We start from the raw sequence: 25068 nt of genomic DNA, 5'->3' as shown, positions 1-25068 counted from the left end.
ACGACAGAATGAGCAGGAGGTGGCTGTAGTGGGAGGCTGACTCCTGTGGCTGCTGCTGGGAGGGAGGCGGTCCTCATTTCAATATTGTGGCCATGGACGGCCCGCTTTTTGGGGAGCAGGAAGCTCGTTTGAAGGGGTGACCCTCTGGTGGAAAGGAGGGCTCAGAGAAGGGAGCAGCCTGGGGAAGATGGCCTCTCGCCGGGCTGGCTGTGTGGTACCGTTTGGTTTAGCCATCATCAACCCCCTGCCTCCCCTTTTCTAGGAGGTCTCCCCGGGCCAAGTGAGGGCTGCGGCCAGGGAGTTAGGTCGGGAGGAGGCCCTTGCCTGATATACTCTGGTTTCTCTTCAGAACGTAAAAATCTTTCGCCTTTTACTAAAGATTTCCGTGGAGAGGAGCAAAACTGAGTTTTATGGCAAGTTTTGCATGCTCCAGCTTGCTGGGGTTTCCTTCTTTGGGTTGAACGACAGAATGAGCGGGAGGTGGCTGTAGTGGGAGGCTGACTCCTGTGGCTGCTGCTGGGAGGGAGGCCGTCCTCATTTGAATATTGTGGCCAAGGACGGCCCGCTTTTTGGGGAGCAGGAAGCTTGTTTGAAGGGGTGACCCTCTGGTGGAAAGGAGGGCTCAGAGAAGGGAGCAGCCTGGGGAAGATGGCCTCTCGCCGGGCTGGCTGTGTGGTACCGTTTGGTTTAGCCATCATCAACCCCCTGCCTCCCCTTTTCTAGGAGGTCTCCCCGGGCCAAGTGAGGGCTGCGGCCAGGGTGTTAGGTCGGGAGGAGGCCCTTGCCTGATATACTCTGGTTTCTGTTCAGAACGTAAAAATCTTTCGCCTTTTACTAAAGATTTCCGTGGAGAGGAGCAAAACTGAGTTTTATGGCAATTTTTGCATGCTCCAGCTTGCTGGGGTTTCCTTCTTTGGGTTGAACGACAGAATGAGCGGGAGGTGGCTGTAGTGGGAGGCTGACTCCTGTGGCTGCTGCTGGGAGGGAGGCGGTCCTCATTTGAATATTGTGGCCATGGACTGCCCGCTTTTTGGGGAGCAGGAAGCTCGTTTGAAGGGGTGACCCTCTGGTGGAAAGGAGGGCTCAGAGAAGGGAGCAGCCTGGGGAAGATGGCCTCTCGCCGGGCTGGCTGTGTGGTACCGTTTGGTTTAGCCATCATCAACCCCCTGCCTCCCCTTTTCCAGGAGGTCTCCCCGGGCCAAGTGAGGGCTGCGGCCAGGGTGTTAGGTCGGGAGGAGGCCCTTGCCTGATATACTCTGGTTTCTCTTCAGAACGTAAAAATCTTTCGCCTTTTACTAAAGATTTCCGTGGAGAGGAGCAAAACTGAGTTTTATGGCAATTTTTGCATGCTCCAGCTTGCTGGGGTTTCCTTCTTTGGGTTGAACGACAGAATGAGCGGGAGGTGGCTGTAGTGGGAGGCTGACTCCTGTGGCTGCTGCTGGGAGGGAGGCGGTCCTCATTTGAATATTGTGGCCATGGACGGCCCGCTTTTTGGGGAGCAGGAAGCTCGTTTGAAGGGGTGACCCTCTGGTGGAAAGGAGGGCTCAGAGAAGGGAGCAGCCTGGGGAAGATGGCCTCTCGCCGGGCTGGCTGTGTGGTACTGTTTGGTTTAGCCATCATCAACCCCCTGCCTCCCCTTTTCTAGGAGGTCTCCCCGGGCCAAGTGAGGGCTGCGGCCAGGGTGTTAGGTCGGGAGGAGGCCCTTGCCTGATATACTCTGGTTTCTCTTCAGAACGTAAAAATCTTTCGCCTTTTACTAAAGATTTCCGTGGAGAGGAGCAAAACTGAGTTTTATGGCAATTTTTGCATGCTCCAGCTTGCTGGGGTTTCCTTCTTTGGGTTGAACGACAGAATGAGCGGGAGGTGGCTGTAGTGGGAGGCTGACTCCTGTGGCTGCTGCTGGGAGGGAGGCGGTCCTCATTTGAATATTGTGGCCATGGACGGCCCGCTTTTTGGGGAGCAGGAAGCTCGTTTGAAGGGGTGACCCTCTGGTGGAAAGGAGGGCTCAGAGAAGGGAGCAGCCTGGGGAAGATGGCCTCTCGCCGGGCTGGCTGTGTGGTACCGTTTGGTTTAGCCATCATCAACCCCCTGCCTCCCCTTTTCTAGGAGGTCTCCCCGGGCCAAGTGAGGGCTGCGGCCAGGGTGTTAGGTCGGGAGGAGGCCCTTGCCTGATATACTCTGGTTTCTCTTCAGAACGTAAAAATCTTTCGCCTTTTACTAAAGATTTCCGTGGAGAGGAGCAAAACTGAGTTTTATGGCAATTTTTGCATGCTCCAGCTTGCTGGGGTTTCCTTCTTTGGGTTGAACGACAGAATGAGCGGGAGGTGGCTGTAGTGGGAGGCTGACTCCTGTGGCTGCTGCTGGGAGGGAGGCGGTCCTCATTTGAATATTGTGGCCATGGACGGCCCGCTTTTTGGGGAGCAGGAAGCTCGTTTGAAGGGGTGACCCTCTGGTGGAAAGGAGGGCTCAGAGAAGGAAGCAGCCTGGGGAAGATGGCCTCTCGCCGGGCTGGCTGTGTGGTACCGTTTGGTTTAGCCATCATCAACCCCCTGCCTCCCCTTTTCTAGGAGGTCTCCCCGGGCCAAGTGAGGGCTGCGGCCAGGGTGTTAGGTCGGGAGGAGGCCCTTGCCTGATATACTCTGGTTTCTCTTCAGAACGTAAAAATCTTTCGCCTTTTACTAAAGATTTCCGTGGAGAGGAGCAAAACTGAGTTTTATGGCAATTTTTGCATGCTCCAGCTTGCTGGGGTTTCCTTCTTTGGGTTGAACGACAGAATGAGCGGGAGGTGGCTGTAGTGGGAGGCTGACTCCTGTGGCTGCTGCTGGGAGGGAGGCGGTCCTCATTTGAATATTGTGGCCATGGACGGCCCGCTTTTTGGGGAGCAGGAAGCTCGTTTGAAGGGGTGACCCTCTGGTGGAAAGGAGGGCTCAGAGAAGGGAGCAGCCTGGGGAAGATGGCCTCTCGCCGGGCTGGCTGTGTGGTACCGTTTGGTTTAGCCATCATCAACCCCCTGCCTCCCCTTTTCTAGGAGGTCTCCCCGGGCCAAGTGAGGGCTGCGGCCAGGGTGTTAGGTCGGGAGGAGGCCCTTGCCTGATATACTCTGGTTTCTCTTCAGAACGTAAAAATCTTTCGCCTTTTACTAAAGATTTCCGTGGAGAGGAGCAAAACTGAGTTTTATGGCAATTTTTGCATGCTCCAGCTTGCTGGGGTTTCCTTCTTTGGGTTGAACGACAGAATGAGCGGGAGGTGGCTGTAGTGGGAGGCTGACTCCTGTGGCTGCTGCTGGGAGGGAGGCGGTCCTCATTTGAATATTGTGGCCATGGACGGCCCGCTTTTTGGGGAGCAGGAAGCTCGTTTGAAGGGGTGACCCTCTGGTGGAAAGGAGGGCTCAGAGAAGGGAGCAGCCTGGGGAAGATGGCCTCTCGCCGGGCTGGCTGTGTGGTACCGTTTGGTTTAGCCATCATCAACCCCCTACCTCCCCTTTTCTAGGAGGTCTCCCCGGGCCAAGTGAGGGCTGCGGCCAGAGTGTTAGGTCGGGAGGAGGCGCTTGCCTGATATACTCTGGTTTCTCTTCAGAACGTAAAAATCTTTCGCCTTTTACTAAAGATTTCCGTGGAGAGGAGCAAAACTGAGTTTTATGGCAATTTTTGCATGCTCCAGCTTGCTGGGGTTTCCTTCTTTGGGTTGAACGACAGAATGAGCGGGAGGTGGCTGTAGTGGGAGGCTGACTCCTGTGGCTGCTGCTGGGAGGGAGGCGGTCCTCATTTGAATATTGTGGCCATGGACGGCCCGCTTTTTGGGGAGCAGGAAGCTCGTTTGAAGGGGTGACCCTCTGGTGGAAAGGAGGGCTCAGAGAAGGGAGCAGCCTGGGGAAGATGGCCTCTCGCCGGGCTGGCTGTGTGGTACCGTTTGGTTTAGCCATCATCAACCCCCTGCCTCCCCTTTTCTAGGAGGTCTCCCCGGGCCAAGTGAGGGCTGCGGCCAGGGTGTTAGGTCGGGAGGAGGCCCTTGCCTGATATACTCTGGTTTCTCTTCAGAACTTAAAAATCTTTCGCCTTTTACTAAAGATTTCCGTGGAGAGGAGCAAAACTGAGTTTTATGGCAATTTTTGCATGCTCCAGCTTGCTGGGGTTTCCTTCTTTGGGTTGAACGACAGAATGAGCGGGAGGTGGCTGTAGTGGGAGGCTGACTCCTGTGGCTGCTGCTGGGAGGGAGGCGGTCCTCATTTGAATATTGTGGCCATGGACGGCCCGCTTTTTGGGGAGCAGGAAGCTCGTTTGAAGGGGTGACCCTCTGGTGGAAAGGAGGGCTCAGAGAAGGGAGCAGCCTGGGGAAGATGGCCTCTCGCCGGGCTGGCTGTGTGGTACCGTTTGGTTTAGCCATCATCAACCCCCTGCCTCCCCTTTTCTAGGAGGTCTCCCCGGGCCAAGTGAGGGCTGCGGCCAGGGTGTTAGGTCGGGAGGAGGCCCTTGCCTGATATACTCTGGTTTCTCTTCAGAATGTAAAAATCTTTCGCCTTTTACTAAAGATTTCCGTGGAGAGGAGCAAAACTGAGTTTTATGGCAATTTTTGCATGCTCCAGCTTGCTGGGGTTTCCTTCTTTGGGTTGAACGACAGAATGAGCGGGAGGTGGCTGTAGTGGGAGGCTGACTCCTGTGGCTGCTGCTGGGAGGGAGGCGGTCCTCATTTGAATATTGTGGCCATGGACGGCCCGCTTTTTGGGGAGCAGGAAGCTCGTTTGAAGGGGTGACCCTCTGGTGGAAAGGAGGGCTCAGAGAAGGGAGCAGCCTGGGGAAGATGGCCTCTCGCCGGGCTGGCTGTGTGGTACCGTTTGGTTTAGCCATCATCAACCCCCTGCCTCCCCTTTTCTAGGAGGTCTCCCCGGGCCAAGTGAGGGCTGCGGCCAGGGTGTTAGGTCGGGAGGAGGCCCTTGCCTGATATACTCTGGTTTCTCTTCAGAACGTAAAAATCTTTCGCCTTTTACTAAAGATTTCCGTGGAGAGGAGCAAAACTGAGTTTTATGGCAATTTTTGCATGCTCCAGCTTGCTGGGGTTTCCTTCTTTGGGTTGAACGACAGAATGAGCGGGAGGTGGCTGTAGTGGGAGGCTGACTCCTGTGGCTGCTGCTGGGAGGGAGGTGGTCCTCATTTGAATATTGTGGCCATGGACGGCCCGCTTTTTGGGGAGCAGGAAGCTCGTTTGAAGGGGTGACCCTCTGGTGGAAAGGAGGGCTCAGAGAAGGGAGCAGCCTGGGGAAGATGGCCTCTCGCCGGGCTGGCTGTGTGGTACCGTTTGGTTTAGCCATCATCAACCCCCTGCCTCCCCTTTTCTAGGAGGTCTCCCCGGGCCAAGTGAGGGCTGCGGCCAGGGTGTTAGGTCGGGAGGAGGCCCTTGCCTGATATACTCTGGTTTCTCTTCAGAACGTAAAAATCTTTCGCCTTTTACTAAAGATTTCCGTGGAGAGGAGCAAAACTGAGTTTTATGGCAATTTTTGCATGCTCCAGCTTGCTGGGGTTTCCTTCTTTGGGTTGAACGACAGAATGAGCGGGAGGTGGCTGTAGTGGGAGGCTGACTCCTGTGGCTGCTGCTGGGAGGGAGGCGGTCCTCATTTGAATATTGTGGCCATGGACGGCCCGCTTTTTGGGGAGCAGGAAGCTCGTTTGAAGGGGTGACCCTCTGGTGGAAAGGAGGGCTCAGAGAAGGGAGCAGCCTGGGGAAGATGGCCTCTCGCCGGGCTGGCTGTGTGGTACCGTTTGGTTTAGCCATCATCAACCCCCTGCCTCCCCTTTTCTAGGAGGTCTCCCCGGGCCAAGTGAGGGCTGCGGCCAGGGTGTTAGGTCGGGAGGAGGCCCTTGCCTGATATACTCTGGTTTCTCTTCAGAACGTAAAAATCTTTCGCCTTTTACTAAAGATTTCCGTGGAGAGGAGCAAAACTGAGTTTTATGGCAATTTTTGCATGCTCCAGCTTGCTGGGGTTTCCTTCTTTGGGTTGAACGACAGAATGAGCGGGAGGTGGCTGTAGTGGGAGGCTGACTCCTGTGGCTGCTGCTGGGAGGGAGGCGGTCCTCATTTGAATATTGTGGCCATGGACGGCCCGCTTTTTGGGGAGCAGGAAGCTCGTTTGAAGGGGTGACCCTCTGGTGGAAAGGAGGGCTCAGAGAAGGGAGCAGCCTGGGGAAGATGGCCTCTCGCCGGGCTGGCTGTGTGGTACCGTTTGGTTTAGCCATCATCAACCCCCTGCCTCCCCTTTTCTAGGAGGTCTCCCCGGGCCAAGTGAGGGCTGCGGCCAGGGTGTTAGGTCGGGAGGAGGCCCTTGCCTGATATACTCTGGTTTCTCTTCAGAACATAAAAATCTTTCGCCTTTTACTAAAGATTTCCGTGGAGAGGAGCAAAACTGAGTTTTATGGCAATTTTTGCATGCTCCAGCTTGCTGGGGTTTCCTTCTTTGGGTTGAACGACAGAATGAGCGGGAGGTGGCTGTAGTGGGAGGCTGACTCCTGTGGCTGCTGCTGGGAGGGAGGCGGTCCTCATTTGAATATTGTGGCCATGGACGGCCCGCTATTTGGGGAGCAGGAAGCTCGTTTGAAGGGGTGACCCTCTGGTGGAAAGGAGGGCTCAGAGAAGGGAGCAGCCTGGGGAAGATGGCCTCTCGCCGGGCTGGCTGTGTGGTACCGTTTGGTTTAGCCATCATCAACCCCCTGCCTCCCCTTTTCTAGGAGGTCTCCCCGGGCCAAGTGAGGGCTGCGGCCAGGGTGTTAGGTCGGGAGGAGGCCCTTGCCTGATATACTCTGGTTTCTCTTCAGAACATAAAAATCTTTCGCCTTTTACTAAAGATTTCCGTGGAGAGGAGCAAAACTGAGTTTTATGGCAATTTTTGCATGCTCCAGCTTGCTGGGGTTTCCTTCTTTGGGTTGAATGACAGAATGAGCGGGAGGTGGCTGTAGTGGGAGGCTGACTCCTGTGGCTGCTGCTGGGAGGGAGGCGGTCCTCATTTGAATATTGTGGCCATGGACGGCCCGCTTTTTGGGGAGCAGGAAGCTCGTTTGAAGGGGTGACCCTCTGGTGGAAAGGAGGGCTCAGAGAAGGGAGCAGCCTGGGGAAGATGGCCTCTCGCCGGGCTGGCTGTGTGGTACCGTTTGGTTTAGCCATCATCAACCCCCTGCCTCCCCTTTTCTAGGAGGTCTCCCCGGGCCAAGTGAGGGCTGCGGCCAGGGTGTTAGGTTGGGAGGAGGCCCTTGCCTGATATACTCTGGTTTCTCTTCAGAACGTAAAAATCTTTCACCTTTTACTAAAGATTTCCGTGGAGAGGAGCAAAACTGAGTTTTATGGCAATTTTTGCATGCTCCAGCTTGCTGGGGTTTCCTTCTTTGGGTTGAACGACAGAATGAGCGGGAGGTGGCTGTAGTGGGAGGCTGACTCCTGTGGCTGCTGCTGGGAGGGAGGCGGTCCTCATTTGAATATTGTGGCCATGGACGGCCCGCTATTTGGGGAGCAGGAAGCTCGTTTGAAGGGGTGACCCTCTGGTGGAAAGGAGGGCTCAGAGAAGGGAGCAGCCTGGGGAAGATGGCCTCTCGCCGGGCTGGCTGTGTGGTACCGTTTGGTTTAGCCATCATCAACCCCCTGCCTCCCCTTTTCTAGGAGGTCTCCCCGGGCCAAGTGAGGGCTGCGGCCAGGGTGTTAGGTCGGGAGGAGGCCCTTGCCTGATATACTCAGGTTTCTCTTCAGAACGTAAAAATCTTTCGCCTTTTACTAAAGATTTCCGTGGAGAGGAGCAAAACTGAGTTTTATGGCAATTTTTGCATGCTCCAGCTTGCTGGGGTTTCCTTCTTTGGGTTGAACGACAGAATGAGCGGGAGGTGGCTGTAGTGGGAGGCTGACTCCTGTGGCTGCTGCTGGGAGGGAGGCGGTCCTCATTTGAATATTGTGGCCATGGACGGCCCGCTTTTTGGGGAGCAGGAAGCTCGTTTGAAGGGGTGACCCTCTGGTGGAAAGGAGGGCTCAGAGAAGGGAGCAGCCTGGGGAAGATGGCCTCTCGCCGGGCTGGCTGTGTGGTACCGTTTGGTTTAGCCATCATCAACCCCCTGCCTCCCCTTTTCTAGGAGGTCTCCCCGGGCCAAGTGAGGGCTGCGGCCAGGGTGTTAGGTCGGGAGGAGGCCCTTGCCTGATATACTCTGGTTTCTGTTCAGAATGTAAAAATCTTTCGCCTTTTACTAAAGATTTCCGTGGAGAGGAGCAAAACTGAGTTTTATGGCAATTTTTGGATGCTCCAGCTTGCTGGGGTTTCCTTCTTTGGGTTGAACGACAGAATGAGCGGGAGGTGGCTGTAGTGGGAGGCTGACTCCTGTGGCTGCTGCTGGGAGGGAGGCGGTCCTCATTTGAATATTGTGGCCATGGACGGCCCGCTTTTTGGGGAGCAGGAAGCTCGTTTGAAGGGGTGACCCTCTGGTGGAAAGGAGGGCTCAGAGAAGGGAGCAGCCTGGGGAAGATGGCCTCTCGCCGGGCTGGCTGTGTGGTACCGTTTGGTTTAGCCATCATCAACCCCCTGCCTCCCCTTTTCTAGGAGGTCTCCCCGGGCCAAGTGAGGGCTGCGGCCAGGGTGTTAGGTCGGGAGGAGGCCCTTGCCTGATATACTCTGGTTTCTCTTCAGAACGTAAAAATCTTTCGCCTTTTATTAAAGATTTCCGTGGAGAGGAGCAAAACTGAGTTTTATGGCAATTTTTGCATGCTCCAGCTTGCTGGGGTTTCCTTCTTTGGGTTGAACGACAGAATGAGCGGGAGGTGGCTGTAGTGGGAGGCTGACTCCTGTGGCTGCTGCTGGGAGGGAGGCGGTCCTCATTTGAATATTGTGGCCATGGACGGCCCGCTTTTTGGGGAGCAGGAAGCTCGTTTGAAGGGGTGACCCTCTGGTGGAAAGGAGGGCTCAGAGAAGGGAGCAGCCTGGGGAAGATGGCCTCTCGCCGGGCTGGCTGTGTGGTACCGTTTGGTTTAGCCATAATCAACCCCCTGCCTCCCCTTTTCTAGGAGGTCTCCCCGGGCCAAGTGAGGGCTGCGGCCAGGGTGTTAGGTCGGGAGGAGGCCCTTGCCTGATATACTCTGGTTTCTCTTCAGAACGTAAAAATCTTTCGCCTTTTACTAAAGATTTCCGTGGAGAGGAGCAAAACTGAGTTTTATGGCAATTTTTGCATGCTCCAGCTTGCTGGGGTTTCCTTCTTTGGGTTGAACGACAGAATGAGCGGGAGGTGGCTGTAGTGGGAGGCTGACTCCTGTGGCTGCTGCTGGGAGGGAGGCGGTCCTCATTTGAATATTGTGGCCATGGACGGCCCGCTTTTTGGGGAGCAGGAAGCTCGTTTGAAGGGGTGACCCTCTGGTGGAAAGGAGGGCTCAGAGAAGGGAGCAGCCTGGGGAAGATGGCCTCTCGCCAGGCTGGCTGTGTGGTACCGTTTGGTTTAGCCATCATCAACCCCCTGCCTCCCCTTTTCTAGGAGGTCTCCCCGGGCCAAGTGAGGGCTGCGGCCAGGGTGTTAGGTCGGGAGGAGGCCCTTGCCTGATATACTCTGGTTTCTCTTCAGAACGTAAAAATCTTTCACCTTTTACTAAAGATTTCCGTGGAGAGGAGCAAAACTGAGTTTTATGGCAATTTTTGCATGCTCCAGCTTGCTGGGGTTTCCTTCTTTGGGTTGAACGACAGAATGAGCGGGAGGTGGCTGTAGTGGGAGGCTGACTCCTGTGGCTGCTGCTGGGAGGGAGGCCGTCCTCATTTGAATATTGTGGCCATGGACGGCCCGCTTTTTGGGGAGCAGGAAGCTCGTTTGAAGGGGTGACCCTCTGGTGGAAAGGAGGGCTCAGAGAAGGGAGCAGCCTGGGGAAGATGGCCTCTCGCCGGGCTGGCTGTGTGGTACCGTTTGGTTTAGCCATCATCAACCCCCTGCCTCCCCTTTTCTAGGAGGTCTCCCCGGGCCAAGTGAGGGCTGCGGCCAGGGTGTTAGGTCGGGAGGAGGCCCTTGCCTGATATACTCTGGTTTCTCTTCAGAATGTAAAAATCTTTCGCCTTTTACTAAAGATTTCCGTGGAGAGGAGCAAAACTGAGTTTTATGGCAATTTTTGCATGCTCCAGCTAGCTGGGGTTTCCTTCTTTGGGTTGAACGACAGAATGAGCGGGAGGTGGCTGTAGTGGGAGGCTGACTCCTGTGGCTGCTGCTGGGAGGGAGGCGGTCCTCATTGGAATATTGTGGCCATGGACGGCCCGCTTTTTGGGGAGCAGGAAGCTCGTTTGAAGGGGTGACCCTCTGGTGGAAAGGAGGGCTCAGAGAAGGGAGCAGCCTGGGGAAGATGGCCTCTCGCCGGGCTGGCTGTGTGGTACCGTTTGGTTTAGCCATCATCAACCCCCTGCCTCCCCTTTTCTAGGAGGTCTCCCCGGGCCAAGTGAGGGCTGCGGCCAGGGTGTTAGGTCGGGAGGAGGCCCTTGCCTGATATACTCTGGTTTCTCTTCAGAACGTAAAAATCTTTCGCCTTTTACTAAAGATTTCCGTGGAGAGGAGCAAAACTGAGTTTTATGGCAATTTTTGCATGCTCCAGCTTGCTGGGGTTTCCTTCTTTGGGTTGAACGACAGAATGAGCGGGAGGTGGCTGTAGTGGGAGGCTGACTCCTGTGGCTGCTGCTGGGAGGGAGGCGGTCCTCATTTGAATATTGTGGCCATGGACGGCCCGCTTTTTGGGGAGCAGGAAGCTCGTTTGAAGGGGTGACCCTCTGGTGGAAAGGAGGGCTCAGAGAAGGGAGCAGCCTGGGGAAGATGGCCTCTCGCCGGGCTGGCTGTGTGGTACCGTTTGGTTTAGCCATCATCAACCCCCTGCCTCCCCTTTTCTAGGAGGTCTCCCCGGGCCAAGTGAGGGCTGCGGCCAGGGTGTTAGGTCGGGAGGAGGCCCTTGCCTGATATACTCTGGTTTCTCTTCAGAACGTAAAAATCTTTCGCCTTTTACTAAAGATTTCCGTGGAGAGGAGCAAAACTGAGTTTTATGGCAATTTTTGCATGCTCTAGCTTGCTGGGGTTTCCTTCTTTGGGTTGAACGACAGAATGAGCGGGAGGTGGCTGTAGTGGGAGGCTGACTCCTGTGGCTGCTGCTGGGAGGGAGGCGGTCCTCATTTGAATATTGTGGCCATGGACGGCCCGCTTTTTGGGGAGCAGGAAGCTCGTTTGAAGGGGTGACCCTCTGGTGGAAAGGAGGGCTCAGAGAAGGGAGCAGCCTGGGGAAGATGGCCTCTCGCCGGGCTGGCTGTGTGGTACCGTTTGGTTTAGCCATCATCAACCCCCTGCCTCCCCTTTTCTAGGAGGTCTCCCCGGGCCAAGTGAGGGCTGCGGCCAGGGTGTTAGGTCGGGAGGAGGCCCTTGCCTGATATACTCTGGTTTCTCTTCAGAACGTAAAAATCTTTCGCCTTTTACTAAAGATTTCCGTGGAGAGGAGCAAAACTGAGTTTTATGGCAATTTTTGCATGCTCCAGCTTGCTGGGGTTTCCTTCTTTGGGTTGAACGACAGAATGAGCGGGAGGTGGCTGTAGTGGGAGGCTGACTCCTGTGGCTGCTGCTGGGAGGGAGGCGGTCCTCATTTGAATATTGTGGCCATGGACGGCCCGCTTTTTGGGGAGCAGGAAGCTCGTTTGAAGGGGTGACCCTCTGGTGGAAAGGAGGGCTCAGAGAAGGGAGCAGCCTGGGGAAGATGGCCTCTCGCCGGGCTGGCTGTGTGGTACCGTTTGTTTAGCCATCATCAACCCCCTGCCTCCCCTTTTCTAGGAGGTCTCCCCGGGCCAAGTGAGGGCTGCGGCCAGGGTGTTAGGTCGGGAGGAGGCCCTTGCCTGATATACTCTGGTTTCTCTTCAGAATGTAAAAATCTTTCGCCTTTTACTAAAGATTTCCGTGGAGAGGAGCAAAACTGAGTTTTATGGCAATTTTTGCATGCTCCAGCTTGCTGGGGTTTCCTTCTTTGGGTTGAATGACAGAATGAGCGGGAGGTGGCTGTAGTGGGAGGCTGACTCCTGTGGCTGCTGCTGGGAGGGAGGCGGTCCTCATTTGAATATTGTGGCCATGGACGGCCCGCTTTTTGGGGAGCAGGAAGCTCGTTTGAAGGGGTGACCCTCTGGTGGAAAGGAGGGCTCAGAGAAGGGAGCAGCCTGGGGAAGATGGCCTCTCGCCGGGCTGGCTGTGTGGTACCGTTTGGTTTAGCCATCATCAACCCCCTGCCTCCCCTTTTCTAGGAGGTCTCCCCGGGCCAAGTGAGGGCTGCGGCCAGGGTGTTAGGTCGGGAGGAGGCCCTTGCCTGATATACTCTGGTTTCTCTTCAGAACGTAAAAATCTTTCGCCTTTTACTAAAGATTTCCGTGGAGAGGAGCAAAACTGAGTTTTATGGCAATTTTTGCATGCTCCAGCTTGCTGGGGTTTCCTTCTTTGGGTTGAACGACAGAATGAGCGGGAGGTGGCTGTAGTGGGAGGCTGACTCCTGTGGCTGCTGCTGGGAGGGAGGCGGTCCTCATTTGAATATTGTGGCCATGGACGGCCCGCTTTTTGGGGAGCAGGAAGCTCGTTTGAAGGGGTGACCCTCTGGTGGAAAGGAGGGCTCAGAGAAGGGAGCAGCCTGGGGAAGATGGCCTCTCGCCGGGCTGGCTGTGTGGTACCGTTTGGTTTAGCCATCATCAACCCCCTGCCTCCCCTTTTCTAGGAGGTCTCCCCGGGCCAAGTGAGGGCTGCGGCCAGGGTGTTAGGTCGGGAGGAGGCCCTTGCCTGATATACTCTGGTTTCTCTTCAGAACGTAAAAATCTTTCGCCTTTTACTAAAGATTTCCGTGGAGAGGAGCAAAACTGAGTTTTATGGCAATTTTTGCATGCTCCAGCTTGCTGGGGTTTCCTTCTTTGGGTTGAACGACAGAATGAGCGGGAGGTGGCTGTAGTGGGAGGCTGACTCCTGTGGCTGCTGCTGGGAGGGAGGCGGTCCTCATTTGAATATTGTGGCCATGGACGGCCCGCTTTTTGGGGAGCAGGAAGCTCGTTTGAAGGGGTGACCCTCTTGTGGAAAGGAGGGCTCAGAGAAGGGAGCAGCCTGGGGAAGATGGCCTCTCGCCGGGCTGGCTGTGTGGTACCGTTTGGTTTAGCCATCATCAACCCCCTGCCTCCCCTTTTCTAGGAGGTCTCCCCGGGCCAAGTGAGGGCTGCGGCCAGGGTGTTAGGTCGGGAGGAGGCCCTTGCCTGATATACTCTGGTTTCTCTTCAGAACGTAAAAATCTTTCGCCTTTTACTAAAGATTTCCGTGGAGAGGAGCAAAACTGAGTTTTATGGCAATTTTTGCATGCTCCAGCTTGCTGGGGTTTCCTTCTTTGGGTTGAACGACAGAATGAGCGGGAGGTGGCTGTAGTGGGAGGCTGACTCCTGTGGCTGCTGCTGGGAGGGAGGCGGTCCTCATTTGAATATTGTGGCCATGGACGGCCCGCTTTTTGGGGAGCAGGAAGCTCGTTTGAAGGGGTGACCCTCTGGTGGAAAGGAGGGCTCAGAGAAGGGAGCAGCCTGGGGAAGATGGCCTCTCGCCGGGCTGGCTGTGTGGTACCGTTTGGTTTAGCCATCATCAACCCCCTGCCTCCCCTTTTCTAGGAGGTCTCCCCGGGCCAAGTGAGGGCTGCGGCCAGGGTGTTAGGTCGGGAGGAGGCCCTTGCCTGATATACTCTGGTTTCTCTTCAGAACGTAAAAATCTTTCGCCTTTTACTAAAGATTTCCGTGGAGAGGAGCAAAACTGAGTTTTATGGCAATTTTTGCATGCTCCAGCTTGCTGGGGTTTCCTTCTTTGGGTTGAACGACAGAATGAGCGGGAGGTGGCTGTAGTGGGAGGCTGACTCCTGTGGCTGCTGCTGGGAGGGAGGCGGTCCTCATTTGAATATTGTGGCCATGGACGGCCCGCTTTTTGGGGAGCAGGAAGCTCGTTTGAAGGGCTGACCCTCTGGTGGAAAGTAGGGCTCAGAGAAGGGAGCAGCCTGGGGAAGATGGCCTCTCGCCGGGCTGGCTGTGTGGTACCGTTTGGTTTAGCCATCATCAACCCCCTGCCTCCCCTTTTCTAGGAGGTCTCCCCGGGCCAAGTGAGGGCTGCGGCCAGGGTGTTAGGTCGGGAGGAGGCCCTTGCCTGATATACTCTGGTTTCTCTTCAGAACGTAAAAATCTTTCGCCTTTTACTAAAGATTTCCGTGGAGAGGAGCAAAACTGAGTTTTATGGCAATTTTTGCATGCTCCAGCTTGCTGGGGTTTCCTTCTTTGGGTTGAACGACAGAATGAGCGGGAGGTGGCTGTAGTGGGAGGCTGACTCCTGTGGCTGCTGCTGGGAGGGAGGCGGTCCTCATTTGAATATTGTGGCCATGGACGGCCCGCTTTTTGGGGAGCAGGAAGCTCGTTTGAAGGGGTGACCCTCTGGTGGAAAGGAGGGCTCAGAGAAGGGAGCAGCCTGGGGAAGATGGCCTCTCGCCGGGCTGGCTGTGTGGTACCGTTTGGTTTAGCCATCATCAACCCCCTGCCTCCCCTTTTCTAGGAGGTCTCCCCGGGCCAAGTGAGGGCTGCGGCCAGGGTGTTAGGTCGGGAGGAGGCCCTTGCCTGATATACTCTGGTTTCTCTTCAGAACGTAAAAATCTTTCGCCTTTTACTAAAGATTTCCGTGGAGAGGAGCAAAACTGAGTTTTATGGCAATTTTTGCATGCTCCAGCTTGCTGGGGTTTCCTTCTTTGGGTTGAACGACAGAATGAGCGGGAGGTAGCTGTAGTGGGAGGCTGACTCCTGTGGCTGCTGCTGGGAGGGAGGCGGTCCTCATTTGAATATTGTGGCCATGGACGGCCCGCTTTTTGGGGAGCAGGAAGCTCGTTTGAAGGGGTGACCCTCTGGTGGAAAGGAGGGCTCAGAGAAGGGAGCAGCCTGGGGAAGATGGCCTCTCGCCGGGCTGGCTGTGTGGTACCGTTTGGTTTAGCCATCATCAACCCCCTGCCTCCCCTTTTCTAGGAGGTCTCCCCGGGCCAAGTGAGGGCTGCGGCCAGGGTGTTAGGTCGGGAGGAGGCCCTTGCCTGATATACTCTGGTTTCTCTTCAGAACGTAAAAATCTTTCGCCTTTTACTAAAGATTTCCGTGGAGAGGAGCAAAACTGAGTTTTATGGCAATTTTTGCATGCTCCAGCTTGCTGGGGTTTCCTTCTTTGGGTTGAACGACAGAATGAGCGGGAGGTGGCTGTAGTGGGAGGCTGACTCCTGTGGCTGCTGCTGGGAGGGAGGCGGTCCTCATTTGAATATTGTGGCCATGGACGGCCCGCTTTTTGGGGAGCAGGAAGCTCGTTTGAAAGGGTGACCCTCTGGTGGAAAGGAGGGCTCAGAGAAGGGAGCAGCCTGGGGAAGATGGCCTCTCGCCGGGCTGGCTGTGTGGTACCGTTTGGTTTAGCCATCATCAACCCCCTGCCTCCCCTTTTCTAGGAGGTCTCCCCGGGCCAAGTGAGGGTTGCGGCCAGGGTGTTAGGTCGGGAGGAGGCCCTTGCCTGATATACTCTGGTTTCTCTTCAGAATGTAAAAATCTTTCGCCTTTTACTAAAGATTTCCGTGGAGAGGAGCAAAACTGAGTTTTATGGCAATTTTTGCATGCTCCAGCTTGCTGGGGTTTCCTTCTTTGGGTTGAACGACAGAATGAGCGGGAGGTGGCTGTAGTGGGAGGCTGACTCCTGTGGCTGCTGCTGGGAGGGAGGCGGTCCTCATTTGAATATTGTGGCCATGGATGGCCCGCTTTTTGGGGAGCAGGAAGCTCGTTTGAAGGGGTGACCCTCTGGTGGAAAGGAGGGCTCAGTGAAGGGAGCAGCCTGGGGAAGATGGCCTCTCGCCGGGCTGGCTGTGTGGTACCGTTTGGTTTAGCCATCATCAACCCCCTGCCTCCCCTTTTCTAGGAGGTCTCCCCGGGCCAAGTGAGGGCTGCGGCCAGGGTGTTAGGTCGGGAGGAGGCCCTTGCCTGATATACTCTGGTTTCTCTTCAGAACGTAAAAATCTTTCGCCTTTTACTAAAGATTTCCGTGGAGAGGAGCAAAACTGAGTTTTATGGCAATTTTTGCATGCTCCAGCTTGCTGGGGTTTCCTTCTTTGGGTTGAACGACAGAATGAGCGGGAGGTGGCTGTAGTGGGAGGCTGACTCCTGTGGCTGCTGCTGGGAGGGAGGCGGTCCTCATTTGAATATTGTGGCCATGGACGGCCCGCTTTTTGGGGAGCAGGAAGCTTGTTTGAAGGGGTGACCCTCTGGTGGAAAGGAGGGCTCAGAGAAGGGAGCAGCCTGGGGAAGATGGCCTCTCGCCGGGCTGGCTGTGTGGTACTGTTTGGTTTAGCCATCATCAACCCCCTGCCTCCCCTTTTCTAGGAGGTCTCCCCGGGCCAAGTGAGGGCTGCGGCCAGGGTGTTAGGTCGGGAGGAGGCCCTTGCCTGATATACTCTGGTTTCTCTTCAGAACGTAAAAATATTTCGCCTTTTACTAAAGATTTCCGTGGAGAGGAGCAAAACTGAGTTTTATGGCAATTTTTGCATGCTCCAGCTTGCTGGGGTTTCCTTCTTTGGGTTGAACGACAGAATGAGCGGGAGGTGGCTGTAGTGGGAGGCTGACTCCTGTGGCTGCTGCTGGGAGGGAGGCGGTCCTCATTTGAATATTGTGGCCATGGACGGCCCACTTTTTGGGGAGCAGGAAGCTCGTTTGAAGGGGTGACCCTCTGGTGGAAAGGAGGGCTCAGAGAAGGGAGCAGCCTGGGGAAGATGGCCTCTCGCCGGGCTGGCTGTGTGGTACCGTTTGGTTTAGCCATCATCAACCCCCTGCCTCCCCTTTTCTAGGAGGTCTCCCCGGGCCAAGTGAGGGCTGCGGCCAGGGTGTTAGGTCGGGAGGAGGCCCTTGCCTGATATACGCTGGTTTCTCTTCAGAACGTAAAAATCTTTCGCCTTTTACTAAAGATTTCCGTGGAGAGGAGCAAAACTGAGTTTTATGGCAATTTTTGCATGCTCCAGCTTGCTGGGGTTTCCTTCTTTGGGTTGAACGACAGAATGAGCGGGAGGTGGCTGTAGTGGGAGGCTGACTCTAGTGGCTGCTGCTGGGAGGGAGGCGGTCCTCATTTGAATATTGTGGCCATGGACGGCCCGCTTTTTGGGGAGGAGGAAGCTCGTTTGAAGGGGTGACCCTCTGGTGGAAAGGAGGGCTCAGAGAAGGGAGCAGCCTGGGGAAGATGGCCTCTCGCCGGGCTGGCTGTGTGGTACCGTTTGGTTTAGCCATCATCAACCCCCTGCCTCCCCTTTTCTAGGAGGTCTCCCCGGGCCAAGTGAGGGCTGCGGCCAGGGTGTTAGGTCGGGAGGAGGCCCTTGCCTGATATACTCTGGTTTCTCTTTAGAACGTAAAAATCTTTCGCCTTTTACTAAAGATTTCCGTGGAGAGGAGCAAAACTGAGTTTTATGGCAATTTTTGCATGCTCCAGCTTGCTGGGGTTTCCTTCTTTGGGTTGAACGACAGAATGAGCGGGAGGTGGCTGTAGTGGGAGGCTGACTCCTGTGGCTGCTGCTGGGAGGGAGGCGGTCCTCATTTGAATATTGTGGCCATGGACGGCCCGCTTTTTGGGGAGCAGGAAGCTCGTTTGAAGGGGTGACCCTCTGGTGGAAAGGAGGGCTCAGAGAAGGGAGCAGCCTGGGGAAGATGGCCTCTCGCCGGGCTGGCTGTGTGGTACCGTTTGGTTTAGCCATCATCAACCCCCTGCCTCCCCTTTTCTAGGAGGTCTCCCCGGGCCAAGTGAGGGCTGCGGCCAGGGTGTTAGGTCGGGAGGAGGCCCTTGCCTGATATACTCTGGTTTCTCTTCAGAACGTAAAAATCTTTCGCCTTTTACTAAAGATTTCCGTGGAGAGGAGCAAAACTGAGTTTTATGGCAATTTTTGCATGCTCCAGCTTGCTGGGGTTTCCTTCTTTGGGTTGAACGACAGAATGAGCGGGAGGTGGCTGTAGTGGGAGGCTGACTCCTGTGGCTGCTGCTGGGAGGGAGGCGGTCCTCATTTGAATATTGTGGCCATGGACGGCCCGCTTTTTGGGGAGCAGGAAGCTCGTTTGAAGGGGTGACCCTCTGGTGGAAAGGAGGGCTCAGAGAAGGGAGCAGCCTGGGGAAGATGGCCTCTCGCCGGGCTGGCTGTGTGGTACCGTTTGGTTTAGCCATCATCAACCCCCTGCCTCCCCTTTTCTAGGAGGTCTCCCCGGGCCAAGTGAGGGCTGCGGCCAGGGTGTTAGGTCGGGAGGAGGCCCTTGCCTGATATACTCTGGTTTCTCTTCAGAACGTAAAAATCTTTCGCCTTTTACTAAAGATTTCCGTGGAGAGGAGCAAAACTGAGTTTTATGGCAATTTTTGCATGCTCCAGCTTGCTGGGGTTTCCTTCTTTGGGTTGAACGACAGAATGAGCGGGAGGTGGCTGTAGTGGGAGGCTGACTCCTGTGGCTGCTGCTGTGAGGGAGGCGGTCTTCATTTGAATATTGTGGCCATGGACGGCCCGCTTTTTGGGGAGCAGGAAGCTCGTTTGAAGGGGTGACCCTCTAGTGGAAAGGAGGGCTCAGAGAAGGGAGCAGCCTGGGGAAGATGGCCTCTCGCCGGGCTGGCTGTGTGGTACCGTTTGGTTTAGCCATCATCAACCCCCTGCCTCCCCTTTTCTAGGAGGTCTCCCCGGGCCAAGTGAGGGCTGCGGCCAGGGTGTTAGGTCGGGAGGAGGCCCTTGCCTGATATACTCTGGTTTCTCTTCAGAACGTAAAAATCTTTCGTCTTTTACTAAAGATTTCCGTGGAGAGGAGCAAAACTGAGTTTTATGGCAATTTTTGCATGCTCCAGCTTGCTGGGGTTTCCTTCTTTGGGTTGAACGACAGAATGAGCGGGAGGTGGCTGTAGTGGGAGGCTGACTCCTGTGGCTGCTGCTGGGAGGGAGGCGGTCCTCATTTGAATATTGTGGCCATGGACGGCCCGCTTTTTGGGGAGCAGGAAGCTCGTTTGAAGGGGTGACCCTCTGGTGGAAAGGAGGGCTCAGAGAAGGGAGCAGCCTGGGGAAGATGGCCTCTCGCCGGGCTGGCTGTGTGGTACCGTTTGGTTTAGCCATCATCAACCCCCTGCCTCCCCTTTTCTAGGAGGTCTCCCCGGGCCAAGTGAGGGCTGCGGCCAGGGTGTTAGGTCGGGAGGAGGCCCTTGCCTGATATACTCTGGTTTCTCTTCAGAACGTAAAAATCTTTCGCCTTTTACTAAAGATTTCCGTGGAGAGGAGCAAAACTGAGTTTTATGGCAATTTTTGCATGCTCCAGCTTGCTGGGGTTTCCTTCTTTGGGTTGAACGACAGAATGAGCGGGAGGTGGCTGTAGTGGGAGGCTGACTCCTGTGGCTGCTGCTGGGAGGGAGGCGGTCCTCATTTGAATATTGTGGCCATGGACGGCCCGCTTTTTGGGGAGCAGGAAGCTCGTTTGAAGGGGTGACCCTCTGGTGGAAAGGAGGGCTCAGAGAAGGGAGCAGCCTGGGGAAGATGGCCTCTCGCCGGGCTGGCTGGGTGGTACCGTTTGGTTTAGCCATCATCAACTTCCTGCCTCCCCTTTTCTAGGAGGTCTCCCCAGGCCAAGTGAGGGCTGCGGCCAGGGTGTTAGGTCGGGAGGAGGCCCTTGCCTGATATACTCTGGTTTCTCTTCAGAACGTAAAAATCTTTCGCCTTTTACTAAAGATTTCCGTGGAGAGGAGCAAAACTGAGTTTTATGGCAATTTTTGCATGCTCCAGCTTGCTGGGGTTTCCTTCTTTGGGTTGAACGACAGAATGAGCGGGAGGTGGCTGTAGTGGGAGGCTGACTCCTGTGGCTGCTGCTGGGAGGGAGGCGGTCCTCATTTGAATATTGTGGCCATGGACGGCCCGCTTTTTGGGGAGCAGGAAGCTCGTTTGAAGGGGTGACCCTCTGGTGGAAAGGAGGGCTCAGAGAAGGGAGCAGCCTGGGGAAGATGGCCTCTCGCCGGGCTGGCTGTGTGGTACCGTTTGGTTTAGCCATCATCAACCCCCTGCCTCCCCTTTTCTAGGAGGTCTCCCCGGGCCAAGTGAGGGCTGCGGCCAGGGTGTTAGGTCGGGAGGAGGCCCTTGCCTGATATACTCTGGTTTCTCTTCAGAACGTAAAAATCTTTCGCCTTTTACTAAAGATTTCCGTGGAGAGGAGCAAAACTGAGTTTTATGGCAATTTTTGCATGCTCCAGCTTGCTGGGGTTTCCTTCTTTGGGTTGAACGACAGAATGAGCGGGAGGTGGCTGTAGTGGGAGGCTGACTCCTGTGGCTGCTGCTGGGAGGGAGGCGGTTCTCATTTGAATATTGTGGCCATGGACGGCCCGCTTTTTGGGGAGCAGGAAGCTCGTTTGAAGGGGTGACCCTCTGGTGGAAAGGAGGGCTCAGAGAAGGGAGCAGCCTGGGGAAGATGGCCTCTCGCCGGGCTGGCTGTGTGGTACCGTTTGGTTTAGCCATCATCAACCCCCTGCCTCCCCTATTCTAGGAGGTCTCCCCGGGCCAAGTGAGGGCTGCGGCCAGGGTGTTAGGTCGGGAGGAGGCCCTTGCCTGATATACTCTGGTTTCTCTTCAGAACGTAAAAATCTTTCGCCTTTTACTAAAGATTTCCGTGGAGAGGAGCAAAACTGAGTTTTATGGCAATTTTTGCATGCTCCAGCTTGCTGGGGTTTCCTTCTTTGGGTTGAACGACAGAATGAGCGGGAGGTGGCTGTAGTGGGAGGCTGACTCCTGTGGCTGCTGCTGGGAGGGAGGCGGTCCTCATTTGAATATTGTGGCCATGGACGGCCCGCTTTTTGGGGAGCAGGAAGCTCGTTTGAAGGGGTGACCCACTGGTGGAAAGGAGGGCTCAGAGAAGGGAGCAGCCTGGGGAAGATGGCCTCTCGCCGGGCTGGCTGTGTGGTACCGTTTGGTTTAGCCATCATCAACCCCCTGCCTCCCCTTTTCTAGGAGGTCTCCCCGGGCCAAGTGAGGGCTGCGGCCAGGGTGTTAGGTCGGGAGGAGGCCCTTGCCTGATATACTCTGGTTTCTCTTCAGAACGTAAAAATCTTTCGCCTTTTACTAAAGATTTCCGTGGAGAGGAGCAAAACTGAGTTTTATGGCAATTTTTGCATGCTCCAGCTTGCTGGGGTTTCCTTCTTTGGGTTGAACGACAGAATGAGCGGGAGGTGGCTGTAGTGGGAGGCTGACTCCTGTGGCTGCTGCTGGGAGGGAGGCGGTCCTCATTTGAATATTGTGGCCATGGACGGCCCGCTTTTTGGGGAGCAGGAAGCTCGTTTGAAGGGGTGACCCTCTGGTGGAAAGGAGGGCTCAGAGAAGGGAGCAGCCTGGGGAAGATGGCCTCTCGCCGGGCTGGCTGTGTGGTACCGTTTGGTTTAGCCATCATCAACCCCCTGCCTCCCCTTTTCTAGGAGGTCTCCCCGGGCCAAGTGAGGGCTGCGGCCAGGGTGTTAGGTCGGGAGGAGGCCCTTGCCTGATATACTCTGGTTTCTCTTCAGAATGTAAAAATCTTTCGCCTTTTACTAAAGATTTCCGTGGAGAGGAGCAAAACTGAGTTTTATGGCAATTTTTGCATGCTCCAGCTTGCTGGGGTTTCCTTCTTTGGGTTGAACGACAGAATGAGCGGGAGGTGGCTGTAGTGGGAGGCTGACTCTAGTGGCTGCTGCTGGGAGGGAGGCGGTCCTCATTTGAATATTGTGGCCATGGACGGCCCGCTTTTTGGGGAGCAGGAAGCTCGTTTGAAGGGGTGACCCTCTGGTGGAGAGGAGGGCTCAGAGAAGGGAGCAGCCTGGGGAAGATGGCCTCTCGCTGGGCTGGCTGTGTGGTACCGTTTGGTTTAGCCATCATCAACCCCCTGCCTCCCCTTTTCTAGGAGGTCTCCCCGGGCCAAGTGAGGGCTGCGGCCAGGGTGTTAGGTCGGGAGGAGGCCCTTGCCTGATATACTCTGGTTTCTCTTCAGAACGTAAAAATCTTTCGCCTTTTACTAAAGATTTCCGTGGAGAGGAGCAAAACTGAGTTTTATGGCAATTTTTGCATGCTCCAGCTTGCTGGGGTTTCCTTCTTTGGGTTGAACGACAGAATGAGCGGGAGGTGGCTGTAGTGGGAGGCTGACTCCTGTGGCTGCTGCTGGGAGGGAGGCGGTCCTCATTTGAATATTGTGGCCATGGATGGCCCGCTTTTTGGGGAGCAGGAAGCTCGTTTGAAGGGGTGACCCTCTGGTGGAAAGGAGGGCTCAGAGAAGGGAGCAGCCTGGGGAAGATGGCCTCTCGCCGGGCTGGCTGTGTGGTACCGTTTGGTTCAGCCATCATCAACCCCCTGCCTCCCCTTTTCTAGGAGGTCTCCCCGGGCCAAGTGAGGGCTGCGGCCAGGGTGTTAGGTCGGGAGGAGGCCCTTGCCTGATATACTCTGGTTTCTCTTCAGAAAGTAAAAATCTTTCGCCTTTTACTAAAGATTTCCGTGGAGAGGAGCAAAACTGAGTTTTATGGCAATTTTTGCATGCTCCAGCTTGCTGGGGTTTCCTTCTTTGGGTTGAACGACAGAATGAGCGGGAGGTGGCTGTAGTGGGAGGCTGACTCCTGTGGCTGCTGCTGGGAGGGAGGCGGTCCTCATTTGAATATTGTGGCCATGGACGGCCCGCTTTTTGGGGAGCAGGAAGCTCGTTTGAAGGGGTGACGTTCTGGTGGAAAGGAGGGCTCAGAGAAGGGAGCAGCCTGGGGAAGATGGCCTCTCGCCGGGCTGGCTGTGTGGTACCGTTTGGTTTAGCCATCATCAACCCCCTGCCTCCCCTTTTCTAGGAGGTCTCCCCGGGCCAAGTGAGGGCTGCGGCCAGGGTGTTAGGTCGGGAGGAGGCCCTTGCCTGATATACTCTGGTTTCTCTTCAGAACGTAAAAATCTTTCGCCTTTTACTAAAGATTTCCGTGGAGAGGAGCAAAACTGAGTTTTATGGCAATTTTTGCATGCTCCAGCTTGCTGGGGTTTCCTTCTTTGGGTTGAACGACAGAATGAGCGGGAGGTGGCTGTAGTGGGAGGCTGACTCCTGTGGCTGCTGCTGGGAGGGAGGCGGTCCTCATTTGAATATTGTGGCCATGGACGGCCCGCTTTTTGGGGAGCAGGAAGCTCGTTTGAAGGGGTGACCCTCTGGTGGAAAGGAGGGCTCAGAGAAGGGAGCAGCCTGGGGAAGATGGCCTCTCGCCGGGCTGGCTGTGTGGTACCGTTTGGTTTAGCCATCATCAACCCCCTGCCTCCCCTTTTCTAGGAGGTCTCCCCGGGCCAAGTGAGGGCTGCGGCCAGGGTGTTAGGTCGGGAGGAGGCCCTTGCCTGATATACTCTGGTTTCTCTTCAGAACGTAAAAATCTTTCGCCTTTTACTAAAGATTTCCGTGGAGAGGAGCAAAACTGAGTTTTATGGCAATTTTTGCATGCTCCAGCTTGCTGGGGTTTCCTTCTTTGGGTTGAACGACAGAATGAGCGGGAGGTGGCTGTAGTGGGAGGCTGACTCCTGTGGCTGCTGCTGGGAGGGAGGCGGTCCTCATTTGAATATTGTGGCCATGGACGGCCCGCTTTTTGGGGAGCAGGAAGCTCGTTTGAAGGGGTGACCCTCTGGTGGAAAGGAGGGCTCAGAGAAGGGAGCAGCCTGGGGAAGATGGCCTCTCGCCGGGCTGGCTGTGTGGTACCGTTTGGTTTAGCCATCATCAACCCCCTGCCTCCCCTTTTCTAGGAGGTCTCCCCGGGCCAAGTGAGGGCTGCGGCCAGGGTGTTAGGTCGGGAGGAGGCCCTTGCCTGATATACTCTGGTTTCTCTTCAGAATGTAAAAATCTTTCGCCTTTTACTAAAGATTTCCGTGGAGAGGAGCAAAACTGAGTTTTATGGCAATTTTTGCATGCTCCAGCTTGCTGGGGTTTCCTTCTTTGGGTTGAACGACAGAATGAGCGGGAGGTGGCTGTAGTGGGAGGCTGACTCCTGTGGCTGCTGCTGGGAGGGAGGCGGTCCTCATTTGAATATTGTGGCCATGGACGGCCCGCTTTTTGGGGAGCAGGAAGCTCGTTTGAAGGGGTGACCCTCTGGTGGAAAGGAGGGCTCAGAGAAGGGAGCAGCCTGGGGAAGATGGCCTCTCGCCGGGCTGGCTGTGTGGTACCGTTTGGTTTAGCCATCATCAACCCCCTGCCTCCCCTTTTCTAGGAGGTCTCCCCGGGCCAAGTGAGGGCTGCGGCCAGGGTGTTAGGTCGGGAGGAGGCCCTTGCCTGATATACTCTGGTTTCTCTTCAGAACGTAAAAATCTTTCGCCTTTTACTAAAGATTTCCGTGGAGAGGAGCAAAACTGAGTTTTATGGCAATTTTTGCATGCTCCAGCTTGCTGGGGTTTCCTTCTTTGGGTTGAACGACAGAATGAGCGGGAGGTGGCTGTAGTGGGAGGCTGACTCCTGTGGCTGCTGCTGGGAGGGAGGCGGTCCTCATTTGAATATTGTGGCCATGGACGGCCCGCTTTTTGGGGAGCAGGAAGCTCGTTTGAAGGGGTGACCCTCTGGTGGAAAGGAGGGCTCAGAGAAGGGAGCAGCCTGGGGAAGATGGCCTCTCGCCGGGCTGGCTGTGTGGTACCGTTTGGTTTAGCCATCATCAACCCCCTGCCTCCCCTTTTCTAGGAGGTCTCCCCGGGCCAAGTGAGGGCTGCGGCCAGGGTGTTAGGTCGGGAGGAGGCCCTTGCCTGATATACTCTGGTTTCTCTTCAGAACGTAAAAATCTTTCGCCTTTTACTAAAGATTTCCGTGGAGAGGAGCAAAACTGAGTTTTATGGCAATTTTTGCATGCTCCAGCTTGCTGGGGTTTCCTTCTTTGGGTTGAACGACAGAATGAGCGGGAGGTGGCTGTAGTGGGAGGCTGACTCCTGTGGCTGCTGCTGGGAGGGAGGCGGTCCTCATTTGAATATTGTGGCCATGGACGGCCCGCTTTTTGGGGAGCAGGAAGCTCGTTTGAAGGGGTGACCCTCTGGTGGAAAGGAGGGCTCAGAGAAGGGAGC

At 55.6% G+C, this 25068-nt stretch overlaps 54 non-coding genes across 54 annotated transcripts; all 54 read left to right on the top strand.

Moving 5' to 3' along the window:
* The first annotated feature begins 329 nt into the window (after positions 1 to 329).
* Positions 330 to 445, top strand: LOC142297759 (U5 spliceosomal RNA). The gene has a single exon (XR_012752033.1). It is a non-coding gene; the product is annotated as a U5 spliceosomal RNA (small nuclear RNA).
* A 345-nt stretch (positions 446 to 790) lies between these two features.
* LOC142297726 (U5 spliceosomal RNA) lies at positions 791 to 906 on the top strand. Its single transcript, XR_012752000.1, has one exon. It is a non-coding gene; the product is annotated as a U5 spliceosomal RNA (small nuclear RNA).
* A 345-nt stretch (positions 907 to 1251) lies between these two features.
* LOC142298114 (U5 spliceosomal RNA) lies at positions 1252 to 1367 on the top strand. Its single transcript, XR_012752330.1, has one exon. It is a non-coding gene; the product is annotated as a U5 spliceosomal RNA (small nuclear RNA).
* A 345-nt stretch (positions 1368 to 1712) lies between these two features.
* On the top strand, positions 1713 to 1828 carry LOC142298113 (U5 spliceosomal RNA). Its single transcript, XR_012752329.1, has one exon. It is a non-coding gene; the product is annotated as a U5 spliceosomal RNA (small nuclear RNA).
* A 345-nt stretch (positions 1829 to 2173) lies between these two features.
* Positions 2174 to 2289, top strand: LOC142298112 (U5 spliceosomal RNA). The gene has a single exon (XR_012752328.1). It is a non-coding gene; the product is annotated as a U5 spliceosomal RNA (small nuclear RNA).
* A 345-nt stretch (positions 2290 to 2634) lies between these two features.
* On the top strand, positions 2635 to 2750 carry LOC142298111 (U5 spliceosomal RNA). Its single transcript, XR_012752327.1, has one exon. It is a non-coding gene; the product is annotated as a U5 spliceosomal RNA (small nuclear RNA).
* Positions 2751 to 3095: 345 nt separating this feature from the next.
* LOC142298110 (U5 spliceosomal RNA) lies at positions 3096 to 3211 on the top strand. The gene has a single exon (XR_012752326.1). It is a non-coding gene; the product is annotated as a U5 spliceosomal RNA (small nuclear RNA).
* A 345-nt stretch (positions 3212 to 3556) lies between these two features.
* Positions 3557 to 3672, top strand: LOC142298109 (U5 spliceosomal RNA). Its single transcript, XR_012752325.1, has one exon. It is a non-coding gene; the product is annotated as a U5 spliceosomal RNA (small nuclear RNA).
* Positions 3673 to 4017: 345 nt separating this feature from the next.
* On the top strand, positions 4018 to 4133 carry LOC142297712 (U5 spliceosomal RNA). Its single transcript, XR_012751987.1, has one exon. It is a non-coding gene; the product is annotated as a U5 spliceosomal RNA (small nuclear RNA).
* A 345-nt stretch (positions 4134 to 4478) lies between these two features.
* Positions 4479 to 4594, top strand: LOC142297635 (U5 spliceosomal RNA). Its single transcript, XR_012751912.1, has one exon. It is a non-coding gene; the product is annotated as a U5 spliceosomal RNA (small nuclear RNA).
* Positions 4595 to 4939: 345 nt separating this feature from the next.
* Positions 4940 to 5055, top strand: LOC142298108 (U5 spliceosomal RNA). The gene has a single exon (XR_012752324.1). It is a non-coding gene; the product is annotated as a U5 spliceosomal RNA (small nuclear RNA).
* A 345-nt stretch (positions 5056 to 5400) lies between these two features.
* Positions 5401 to 5516, top strand: LOC142298107 (U5 spliceosomal RNA). The gene has a single exon (XR_012752323.1). It is a non-coding gene; the product is annotated as a U5 spliceosomal RNA (small nuclear RNA).
* Positions 5517 to 5861: 345 nt separating this feature from the next.
* On the top strand, positions 5862 to 5977 carry LOC142298106 (U5 spliceosomal RNA). The gene has a single exon (XR_012752322.1). It is a non-coding gene; the product is annotated as a U5 spliceosomal RNA (small nuclear RNA).
* Positions 5978 to 6322: 345 nt separating this feature from the next.
* Positions 6323 to 6438, top strand: LOC142297692 (U5 spliceosomal RNA). The gene has a single exon (XR_012751966.1). It is a non-coding gene; the product is annotated as a U5 spliceosomal RNA (small nuclear RNA).
* A 345-nt stretch (positions 6439 to 6783) lies between these two features.
* Positions 6784 to 6899, top strand: LOC142297689 (U5 spliceosomal RNA). The gene has a single exon (XR_012751964.1). It is a non-coding gene; the product is annotated as a U5 spliceosomal RNA (small nuclear RNA).
* A 345-nt stretch (positions 6900 to 7244) lies between these two features.
* LOC142297787 (U5 spliceosomal RNA) lies at positions 7245 to 7360 on the top strand. The gene has a single exon (XR_012752059.1). It is a non-coding gene; the product is annotated as a U5 spliceosomal RNA (small nuclear RNA).
* A 345-nt stretch (positions 7361 to 7705) lies between these two features.
* On the top strand, positions 7706 to 7821 carry LOC142297573 (U5 spliceosomal RNA). Its single transcript, XR_012751852.1, has one exon. It is a non-coding gene; the product is annotated as a U5 spliceosomal RNA (small nuclear RNA).
* A 345-nt stretch (positions 7822 to 8166) lies between these two features.
* Positions 8167 to 8282, top strand: LOC142297767 (U5 spliceosomal RNA). Its single transcript, XR_012752040.1, has one exon. It is a non-coding gene; the product is annotated as a U5 spliceosomal RNA (small nuclear RNA).
* A 345-nt stretch (positions 8283 to 8627) lies between these two features.
* On the top strand, positions 8628 to 8743 carry LOC142297796 (U5 spliceosomal RNA). The gene has a single exon (XR_012752067.1). It is a non-coding gene; the product is annotated as a U5 spliceosomal RNA (small nuclear RNA).
* A 345-nt stretch (positions 8744 to 9088) lies between these two features.
* LOC142298104 (U5 spliceosomal RNA) lies at positions 9089 to 9204 on the top strand. Its single transcript, XR_012752321.1, has one exon. It is a non-coding gene; the product is annotated as a U5 spliceosomal RNA (small nuclear RNA).
* Positions 9205 to 9549: 345 nt separating this feature from the next.
* Positions 9550 to 9665, top strand: LOC142297786 (U5 spliceosomal RNA). The gene has a single exon (XR_012752058.1). It is a non-coding gene; the product is annotated as a U5 spliceosomal RNA (small nuclear RNA).
* Positions 9666 to 10010: 345 nt separating this feature from the next.
* On the top strand, positions 10011 to 10126 carry LOC142297694 (U5 spliceosomal RNA). The gene has a single exon (XR_012751968.1). It is a non-coding gene; the product is annotated as a U5 spliceosomal RNA (small nuclear RNA).
* Positions 10127 to 10471: 345 nt separating this feature from the next.
* LOC142298103 (U5 spliceosomal RNA) lies at positions 10472 to 10587 on the top strand. Its single transcript, XR_012752320.1, has one exon. It is a non-coding gene; the product is annotated as a U5 spliceosomal RNA (small nuclear RNA).
* A 345-nt stretch (positions 10588 to 10932) lies between these two features.
* LOC142297597 (U5 spliceosomal RNA) lies at positions 10933 to 11048 on the top strand. The gene has a single exon (XR_012751875.1). It is a non-coding gene; the product is annotated as a U5 spliceosomal RNA (small nuclear RNA).
* A 345-nt stretch (positions 11049 to 11393) lies between these two features.
* LOC142298102 (U5 spliceosomal RNA) lies at positions 11394 to 11509 on the top strand. Its single transcript, XR_012752319.1, has one exon. It is a non-coding gene; the product is annotated as a U5 spliceosomal RNA (small nuclear RNA).
* Positions 11510 to 11853: 344 nt separating this feature from the next.
* LOC142297634 (U5 spliceosomal RNA) lies at positions 11854 to 11969 on the top strand. Its single transcript, XR_012751911.1, has one exon. It is a non-coding gene; the product is annotated as a U5 spliceosomal RNA (small nuclear RNA).
* A 345-nt stretch (positions 11970 to 12314) lies between these two features.
* Positions 12315 to 12430, top strand: LOC142298101 (U5 spliceosomal RNA). Its single transcript, XR_012752318.1, has one exon. It is a non-coding gene; the product is annotated as a U5 spliceosomal RNA (small nuclear RNA).
* Positions 12431 to 12775: 345 nt separating this feature from the next.
* LOC142298100 (U5 spliceosomal RNA) lies at positions 12776 to 12891 on the top strand. Its single transcript, XR_012752317.1, has one exon. It is a non-coding gene; the product is annotated as a U5 spliceosomal RNA (small nuclear RNA).
* A 345-nt stretch (positions 12892 to 13236) lies between these two features.
* Positions 13237 to 13352, top strand: LOC142298099 (U5 spliceosomal RNA). Its single transcript, XR_012752316.1, has one exon. It is a non-coding gene; the product is annotated as a U5 spliceosomal RNA (small nuclear RNA).
* A 345-nt stretch (positions 13353 to 13697) lies between these two features.
* On the top strand, positions 13698 to 13813 carry LOC142298098 (U5 spliceosomal RNA). Its single transcript, XR_012752315.1, has one exon. It is a non-coding gene; the product is annotated as a U5 spliceosomal RNA (small nuclear RNA).
* Positions 13814 to 14158: 345 nt separating this feature from the next.
* Positions 14159 to 14274, top strand: LOC142298097 (U5 spliceosomal RNA). The gene has a single exon (XR_012752314.1). It is a non-coding gene; the product is annotated as a U5 spliceosomal RNA (small nuclear RNA).
* Positions 14275 to 14619: 345 nt separating this feature from the next.
* On the top strand, positions 14620 to 14735 carry LOC142298096 (U5 spliceosomal RNA). The gene has a single exon (XR_012752313.1). It is a non-coding gene; the product is annotated as a U5 spliceosomal RNA (small nuclear RNA).
* Positions 14736 to 15080: 345 nt separating this feature from the next.
* On the top strand, positions 15081 to 15196 carry LOC142298095 (U5 spliceosomal RNA). Its single transcript, XR_012752312.1, has one exon. It is a non-coding gene; the product is annotated as a U5 spliceosomal RNA (small nuclear RNA).
* A 345-nt stretch (positions 15197 to 15541) lies between these two features.
* Positions 15542 to 15657, top strand: LOC142297632 (U5 spliceosomal RNA). The gene has a single exon (XR_012751909.1). It is a non-coding gene; the product is annotated as a U5 spliceosomal RNA (small nuclear RNA).
* A 345-nt stretch (positions 15658 to 16002) lies between these two features.
* Positions 16003 to 16118, top strand: LOC142298094 (U5 spliceosomal RNA). The gene has a single exon (XR_012752311.1). It is a non-coding gene; the product is annotated as a U5 spliceosomal RNA (small nuclear RNA).
* Positions 16119 to 16463: 345 nt separating this feature from the next.
* Positions 16464 to 16579, top strand: LOC142297812 (U5 spliceosomal RNA). The gene has a single exon (XR_012752082.1). It is a non-coding gene; the product is annotated as a U5 spliceosomal RNA (small nuclear RNA).
* A 345-nt stretch (positions 16580 to 16924) lies between these two features.
* LOC142297780 (U5 spliceosomal RNA) lies at positions 16925 to 17040 on the top strand. The gene has a single exon (XR_012752052.1). It is a non-coding gene; the product is annotated as a U5 spliceosomal RNA (small nuclear RNA).
* Positions 17041 to 17385: 345 nt separating this feature from the next.
* Positions 17386 to 17501, top strand: LOC142297598 (U5 spliceosomal RNA). The gene has a single exon (XR_012751876.1). It is a non-coding gene; the product is annotated as a U5 spliceosomal RNA (small nuclear RNA).
* A 345-nt stretch (positions 17502 to 17846) lies between these two features.
* Positions 17847 to 17962, top strand: LOC142298093 (U5 spliceosomal RNA). Its single transcript, XR_012752310.1, has one exon. It is a non-coding gene; the product is annotated as a U5 spliceosomal RNA (small nuclear RNA).
* Positions 17963 to 18307: 345 nt separating this feature from the next.
* LOC142298092 (U5 spliceosomal RNA) lies at positions 18308 to 18423 on the top strand. The gene has a single exon (XR_012752309.1). It is a non-coding gene; the product is annotated as a U5 spliceosomal RNA (small nuclear RNA).
* Positions 18424 to 18768: 345 nt separating this feature from the next.
* Positions 18769 to 18884, top strand: LOC142297739 (U5 spliceosomal RNA). The gene has a single exon (XR_012752013.1). It is a non-coding gene; the product is annotated as a U5 spliceosomal RNA (small nuclear RNA).
* A 345-nt stretch (positions 18885 to 19229) lies between these two features.
* Positions 19230 to 19345, top strand: LOC142298091 (U5 spliceosomal RNA). Its single transcript, XR_012752308.1, has one exon. It is a non-coding gene; the product is annotated as a U5 spliceosomal RNA (small nuclear RNA).
* A 345-nt stretch (positions 19346 to 19690) lies between these two features.
* Positions 19691 to 19806, top strand: LOC142298090 (U5 spliceosomal RNA). The gene has a single exon (XR_012752307.1). It is a non-coding gene; the product is annotated as a U5 spliceosomal RNA (small nuclear RNA).
* A 345-nt stretch (positions 19807 to 20151) lies between these two features.
* On the top strand, positions 20152 to 20267 carry LOC142298089 (U5 spliceosomal RNA). The gene has a single exon (XR_012752306.1). It is a non-coding gene; the product is annotated as a U5 spliceosomal RNA (small nuclear RNA).
* A 345-nt stretch (positions 20268 to 20612) lies between these two features.
* LOC142298088 (U5 spliceosomal RNA) lies at positions 20613 to 20728 on the top strand. The gene has a single exon (XR_012752305.1). It is a non-coding gene; the product is annotated as a U5 spliceosomal RNA (small nuclear RNA).
* A 345-nt stretch (positions 20729 to 21073) lies between these two features.
* LOC142298087 (U5 spliceosomal RNA) lies at positions 21074 to 21189 on the top strand. Its single transcript, XR_012752304.1, has one exon. It is a non-coding gene; the product is annotated as a U5 spliceosomal RNA (small nuclear RNA).
* Positions 21190 to 21534: 345 nt separating this feature from the next.
* Positions 21535 to 21650, top strand: LOC142297631 (U5 spliceosomal RNA). Its single transcript, XR_012751908.1, has one exon. It is a non-coding gene; the product is annotated as a U5 spliceosomal RNA (small nuclear RNA).
* A 345-nt stretch (positions 21651 to 21995) lies between these two features.
* On the top strand, positions 21996 to 22111 carry LOC142298086 (U5 spliceosomal RNA). The gene has a single exon (XR_012752303.1). It is a non-coding gene; the product is annotated as a U5 spliceosomal RNA (small nuclear RNA).
* Positions 22112 to 22456: 345 nt separating this feature from the next.
* Positions 22457 to 22572, top strand: LOC142297665 (U5 spliceosomal RNA). The gene has a single exon (XR_012751942.1). It is a non-coding gene; the product is annotated as a U5 spliceosomal RNA (small nuclear RNA).
* A 345-nt stretch (positions 22573 to 22917) lies between these two features.
* LOC142298085 (U5 spliceosomal RNA) lies at positions 22918 to 23033 on the top strand. The gene has a single exon (XR_012752302.1). It is a non-coding gene; the product is annotated as a U5 spliceosomal RNA (small nuclear RNA).
* Positions 23034 to 23378: 345 nt separating this feature from the next.
* On the top strand, positions 23379 to 23494 carry LOC142298084 (U5 spliceosomal RNA). Its single transcript, XR_012752301.1, has one exon. It is a non-coding gene; the product is annotated as a U5 spliceosomal RNA (small nuclear RNA).
* Positions 23495 to 23839: 345 nt separating this feature from the next.
* On the top strand, positions 23840 to 23955 carry LOC142297630 (U5 spliceosomal RNA). Its single transcript, XR_012751907.1, has one exon. It is a non-coding gene; the product is annotated as a U5 spliceosomal RNA (small nuclear RNA).
* Positions 23956 to 24300: 345 nt separating this feature from the next.
* LOC142298083 (U5 spliceosomal RNA) lies at positions 24301 to 24416 on the top strand. The gene has a single exon (XR_012752300.1). It is a non-coding gene; the product is annotated as a U5 spliceosomal RNA (small nuclear RNA).
* A 345-nt stretch (positions 24417 to 24761) lies between these two features.
* On the top strand, positions 24762 to 24877 carry LOC142298082 (U5 spliceosomal RNA). The gene has a single exon (XR_012752299.1). It is a non-coding gene; the product is annotated as a U5 spliceosomal RNA (small nuclear RNA).
* Positions 24878 to 25068: the final 191 nt, after the last annotated feature.

This window comes from Anomaloglossus baeobatrachus, chromosome 3, assembly GCF_048569485.1.
Source record: "Anomaloglossus baeobatrachus isolate aAnoBae1 chromosome 3, aAnoBae1.hap1, whole genome shotgun sequence".
Lineage (NCBI taxonomy): Eukaryota > Metazoa > Chordata > Amphibia > Anura > Aromobatidae > Anomaloglossus > Anomaloglossus baeobatrachus.
Note: the sequence above shows the minus strand (reverse complement) of the source record. Positions and strands in the feature narration are given on the sequence as shown.